This window comes from Corvus brachyrhynchos, unplaced genomic scaffold (assembly GCF_000691975.1).
Source record: "Corvus brachyrhynchos isolate BGI_N302 unplaced genomic scaffold, ASM69197v1 scaffold80, whole genome shotgun sequence".
In the NCBI taxonomy this organism is placed as follows: domain Eukaryota; kingdom Metazoa; phylum Chordata; class Aves; order Passeriformes; family Corvidae; genus Corvus; species Corvus brachyrhynchos.
In genome coordinates this window covers 6,288,176-6,294,769 of record NW_008236769.1, presented here as the reverse complement: position 1 = coordinate 6,294,769, position 6,594 = coordinate 6,288,176, and positions in this window count along the sequence as shown.

Below are 6,594 nucleotides of genomic sequence, written 5' to 3'. Positions count from 1 at the left end.
CTTGCATGCTGTCAGGGAAAGTGGTATCAACAGAGGCATGTGAGGGTTCAGCTCTGAGCTGTACCAGAGAAAGCTGTAAAGACACACAGCTTATTTACATTAAAATATTTTCGGAGTAAGCTATGCAAACAACAGTAAAATATGAAGAAAGTAAATGGTGAGCAGAAGGTGAGCAGTATGTTTGAGAGCTGTGAAAGAACTGAAGGAATGCCAGGCTTGAATTAATTTCTTATTCACTATGTTTCCTAGCTTAAGAATAGAATAAAAGTACAAACCACATACATCTCTTTGAAAAAGAGTTTATTTTACTTTGAGAAGTAAAATAAAAGCAATTAGTCTGAGCAGGAAACATTAATGCCTGGGAAATAGTAAGAGGAACTATTCCATAGAAGAAGGAAAGCATCCTGCAGATGACCTCAGAATTGCTTGTGGAAGACAGAATGGGATGGGTGATAGGGAGAGAGAGGATTGGAAAGGGGAAAGACTTATTACTTTTCTCCTGCAGTTTATTCAGTGTAAAGTAAGAATGCTGCACACATGCAAAGTGCTCTCTTGTCCTTGGCAAGGCTAAATCTTGGAAGATGCTAAGCTTCTTGCAGCTTTTGTTGGCTGCACAGTAGCTGGGCATGCTGCAGCCCTTTTTATTTTGCAGCTGGTCTCTGGAGAATGATGAAAAAAAACCCAAAATCACACCAAACAATATCATAACAAAACAGGAGAAATGTAAAACAGGAAAAAACTTTGAGCATATATTGTCTCTTTCACAACTAAATCTTCTGTCTGCTCCCATCCTGTCCTGAACAAATCAAGCTCATCAATTAAGCAGAAGGATGCTCAAAAACAGTACTGGAATTTGACTCACTGCCATAAAAACTCAAGTCAAATTTTCTGTGTACCAGACTTTGTGTTAGAGCTCCAGTAGGAAAAAAGGAAGAAAACCCTTCACAACATTAATCATCTCAGGATCCTCCTGGTCTTTAAGCACTTGTAAAACATTTGGTTGAACCGAGACATTCATAATTCAGTGAGTAGTTTTAGCGAAATCAGAATGGCTATTTTTAGAAATGCTTAGCAACTGGAGCAAGGGAAAATCTTTCCAAAAACAAATGGATTGTCTTTTTCAGAAGAACACTGCTGGCTTTTCTGTACTTAAGAACCACAAGGGTCCTTAAGCAGAGACACAGAGGGATGCAAAAGCACTTTTACAAATACATGCACTATTAGTAAATTACTTTTTATCCAGGTATTGCCTGGATGAATGGTTTAACTGTGCCACCACCCATGATGCCCAGAGGATAGCAGGGAAGAGAGCCTGTCTTCTCAGGAGTGTTAGTCTTGGTGGCGGTCCAAGTGGCACTCTGGCATGCCAGGTCAGGCAAGGACATTTCTGCCCATAAGTGATTCCACATTCAGCTCATGCCAGTAGAGCTGGTTTATGAGAGGGCTGGTTGTGGAGAGTTCTGCCACCAGCACTTTGGATAACTGAATGTATAAACCAATTGCACTGTTCATTCGTGATTTTCCCAAACATGTCCAAGGAGTCATGACATCCACAATGAAAAATTGCATAACAGATCTGGGCAGCAACATCAGGTATTTAAGGTCTGGGTTCTTGCTTTGTGTTGGACCAAAGAGCAATGCTCTAAAAATGTTTTCACAAAAGCAGAAGTGAGCTGAGATGTCTGGTGTGAGGATTCCTCATTTCAGTATGTGCCAATGTACAAGGTGCAGAGCCGTGTGACGGAGAACTAATTCATTCCCCATATGGAGTGCTCTTGGTCAAGTTAACTGATCACAAATACCTGAAAATAAAACCTAGGGTTCATAGACACCCTTTATGGATTCACTCTGGCCAAGGACATACCAGTAAGAATGCATGCAGGCTTCGTCTGGCATTTGAAAAAGTTTAGATTAAAAACAAAAAAGCATAGGATCTGATGAAAGTTTTCAAAGCAAAATTCTTCTTCAAAACAAGGTATGCCCTTAAATGCTGAGGTTTTTGTTTCACTGGAAGAATTTCTACTGTGAATGTCGCTGGGGGTCATGCAGGTGAAGGACTTAAACCTTTTTTATCTATGTCCAAGAACAGAGCTAATACACAGGATGCTGTCCCAGGCTTATTCTTTTCTCTCTTAGTGTTTGGCTGACTGGAAGCTTTCCAGTTTCAGGCTTAGCAAAAACATGTTAGTCAAATGAATTTCATCCAAAATAACCTAGTCAGGTTTAACAGCCATGAAATTTCTTTAATGTCTCCACTGTGCATTACTGTTTGTAAGAAATGTAACTATGCTTCAGAATATTTTAACTACACTTTTCAATATATAATTATTTTGGTTTGAAGTATGTGAAATCAATGGCAGTGCTGAAAACAAGTCTCACTGATTCAAAGGTAATATGTAGTACCTCATCATTAAAATGTGAGCAGCAACTAAAAGGGTGCCTACAAGATGAAATGGGGAGTAAACCACAGATTTCATTTTTGAGTTAGCTCATGGTTTAATTATGATTTTTATCAAAGTCTTTTCAAATAGGATATTTATTGCTTGAATATGATCACTACATATTAGATTTACTTTAAAAAGAAGAAAAAGTTTACATTTTAATGTATGTCACAAAATACATCATCAGGAAAGAGCACTAGATTTATTTGCCCTTCATATCCTGCTTTGCTGACTTCTACTTTTCTCTAGCAATGCCTTATAACTGATTGGGGTATTTTTTATCTCCTTTATAAACAAATAAGAGAACATACTTACACTTTGAACTTCCTGGCAATAAGTTTTGTAACAATATTAAGTTTGATTGGCCCATTTCAGGAATTCATTAAAAATTAGATAATCTGTCTTGGTTTCATGTACAGGCTAGGAGTTCTGTCTAAAATGCATTAGTTTTTACATAAGAGAATTGTAGGCAGCTAACTGAAAAGGCTTTGGAGTTCAATTTATTCAAGTTTTACTTGCAGATTTGACTTTGGAAATGAAGGATCCTGGCTGGGAAAGTCACTGAAATACAGAGGGCTGAAAACAAAATTCTTTGAGCTCTCTGAAACAGTTCTCTGTTTTCTCAACCATAACAGCATGATGCTATTAAGCAGTGTCTTTGATCTGCAATAAGCATATCTAATTTGAATTCACTTGAAACGACTGCTAGTATCAGCTAAGCCTTTGTGCATCTTCCAGATTGCAGGAATATTATAATATAAAGAATAGCTTCAGCCCAATCAGGAATATTTGAATCATATGCTTTTTCTCTTCAGCAAATGTCATGTGCTGCAAATGACAGCACTTCAGGACTATCACTAAACCAAAAATGAAATCTGTCATTCACTCACCTGTTCTAGGCAAAAAAAAACCAAACCAGTTTTAAGAACCCTATCTCCTGTGGTAAGAAATTTGCACAAAGCAAAATATTGTATCATTAAAATTTCCTCTGGAGGAAATTACTCAAATGTATTTTTCCATGAACATTTGCATATAAGTATTATGGCATAATGAATATTACCTTACCCAATACACCCAGACTGCCAGGATTTCTTCATGATACTCCTGCAACTTAGTAAATAACATGGAAGAAAAAGAAGTAACTGATGGAAATTTCCATACCTTTCTACTATTTTATCATACAATTTTTAAAATTCTTCCAGATATGTGCCACACTTTTCTGTCAAAATAAGTAACTCTTAAATATTAGCAGGCAATGCTTATTTTCTCCTGTCTCTTTTCTCTTTCCAGTAAGGAGATTGTTGCTGAGAACTTTGCTACTTGATCTTTCTGTGACCCACCATAATCATCTCAGTCTTCTGTTTTCAAAGCAATTCACTTCCATCAGTCACTGCATTAATGATCTGTTTCAAGCTCACCCTTGAAAACAGCATTAACTGGTGCTCATTTGTTAGAGACACACATTGTAATGTGGGGCCTGATCCAAAGTCTGTGGCTCGGTAACCAAGGTCTTCTCAAGATCTTCAAAAGATTTTGATTGGGTCCCAGACCTTTTTCCTCTGTAAAAGCCAGTGCAGCACCAATGAGTAGCTCCTGTTAATATAACCAGTGCAGCTGTTACAATGCCAGAGAGGGGACTATGGTGGAACAGCTCATGGAGGTCAAGAATGGAGGAGACCATCTGTGCATGCACCTTTACTTTCTTGAGAAAATTAAGGATGAATCTACAGGACACTACAAAGCTTTGGCTGTGGTCTTTGGACTTGACTGTGAAGTCAGCATACAAAGGGCTCATTCAAATCCACCAAACCAAACAGCACTGCAGAGTTTTCCTAAAAGTCCTTCCAGTTATTTATAATGCAGCATCTTTATGCCACAGAGGATCTCCCTGTTTTTTGGCTTCTTTGGTGAGCAGAAGATCCTTCAGGGAAGCAGCGGAAGTCTCCCCAAGATCAATCAGTATTCCTATTCTGAAATCTCCCTTGGAAACAGGCAATCTTTTCTTACATGGCAGAAGAATACTTAAGAGAGCTATTACATGTTCAGTGTTGACAGGCATTCCAGACTGATGTGGATACTTGCCTGAAACATACCTAGTATATAATACAAAATTAAACTAATGTTTTTTAAAGACTAATATTGTCCTGCTTGGAAGTAGGGAATTCTGATTATGAAAAGCTTTTCTACTCTGATGGAAGAAGAAATCTTAATCTTCTGAGTTTCCTAAATGTAATTTCATAAGAAACATAACAAGAGGACTTTTTTGTGCAACAATTTTTTATCCATATACAACCTTTTTTCAGTTCATTAGCTGGCAAACTGAGCATCAAGGAGCAGCCTCCCATATCCTGTATTATTCAGAATGCAATATACCAGAATTGAGAACTTCCTTTAAAAACACAGACAGAAAAATGGAAACTGGCAAGAAAAAATGTCAAAGGAATTGTCTACTGGGGCTTCAGACAGGGCTGGAGGCTCCATAGATGCATTTCAAAATCACTGCTAGCTGACTAACAAGCCATGGGTCTCCAGAAGGACCCAGGAAGATTTTCGTACCCTAGAGACAATGCTTAGTGATGGTAAATTTTTAGAGTATCCATGATAGAAAAAGAGAATAGTCTCATTTCTTGAGAAAATTTGTAATAATTCTGCTCTCTCCTCTGTTCTTTCATAATTTTAAATTTTTAAGAGACTTTTAACACAAAGATGTTACATGCTAATACTGTAAGGTTTGTGATGAGTAGAGGAGAGGGATAGACTAAGTCTTGGTACCTAAGTTCTGGTTGTGGTTTGAGCTGATTTAAGATTTCATACTTACAAAAAATAGCATTTTTAATTTGCCTACTGAGGGAATCCACGCTCAGGCATTTTATATTCTTAATTCCCCCAAAAGTTCCTTTTAAAGTTATTTAAAATTATTTTTGTTTCACTGTGGTAAGTCATGCCATCCTCTAGAAACAGTGATAGCACTTTCCTCTTTCCAGACCTGATCAAAACCATTCCTACAGCAGTTGCTGTGTTCGAACACAGAAAAGGTTTATGGCTACACTTTCAATGCTATTCCTCTTCTAAGACTCCATGGAAACAGGTTTGGTTTTTTTTCTATCTAGTGACTATCCAGCAGCAGGATAGGGAAGGAGAAAAAAATACTGGGGTGGCATATAATGCCCTTTCCTGTTGCTGTCAGTAGTCCCCAGGAAAAAAATTCCAAGGAGCATATTCCACATATTTTATGGTGTAGGCCACCAGTGACTGTAGCTAAGCAAATTTTCAGTGGATTTTTCTTACTATGAGGTGGCAGAATTTTGGGGACAGCTCATTGCTCCTCTTCAGCGCAGTGAAAATGTGCCTTCACAGCAAGATCTTTCCTTTGCCATATTGTCCCCAACAGACATTTCCAAGAAAAAATCCTCTGATTTACTCAGTAAAATTTGTTTCACCATAGAAATATGGTCATCAGCAAGATGGAGACCATGGAATATCATTCTCAGTAATGAAGCACGTAAGATAATGGAAAGAAGTGTGAATGATGTGTTTTTTCCTAGATAGCAGTCTTGGCAAAGTGTACTTTTTTTACTTTTTGACCCAAGAGGAATAATGAGAAATACAAAATGAAGTCTGCTGCCTGACTGGTTGACACTGGCCTGGGGAAGGGGCACAGAGTCCTTCCTGCAGATGTCCCTGGGTGGGCAGCTGCAGCTCTCGCAGGCTGGCTCCTCAGCTCTGGGAGCAAACCCCAAGTAAAGATGACAGGAGTGTTAGGGGAGGCAAAGAAGAGGGAGAGGTTCTTTGTATAGGTTCCACAGGCGAGGTTTGCTCCATAGGTAGATGAAGGGTCCAGCGACAAAGAACAGTTTGAGGGTAGGGCCCGGGGTTCTTAAACTCCATGGCCTAGGGGTAGAGAGAAGAGACACAACCAATCGGATAGCACAAAATGGGATGGGCTAACAGGGAAGTATCCAATGGGGATAACTTGGAGGAGGGACTTATAACAATAAACCAATAGGGCACCGAATTGGGAAGAACTTTCTAGAAGTAATGCATAGTCAAACAGGGGGAATACATATGTATACGTATATACATAAAATTGGGTGGGAATACACAAACCAATCAGTATCAAAAATGTAGATTATGAACACAAGGGACTGTGGGA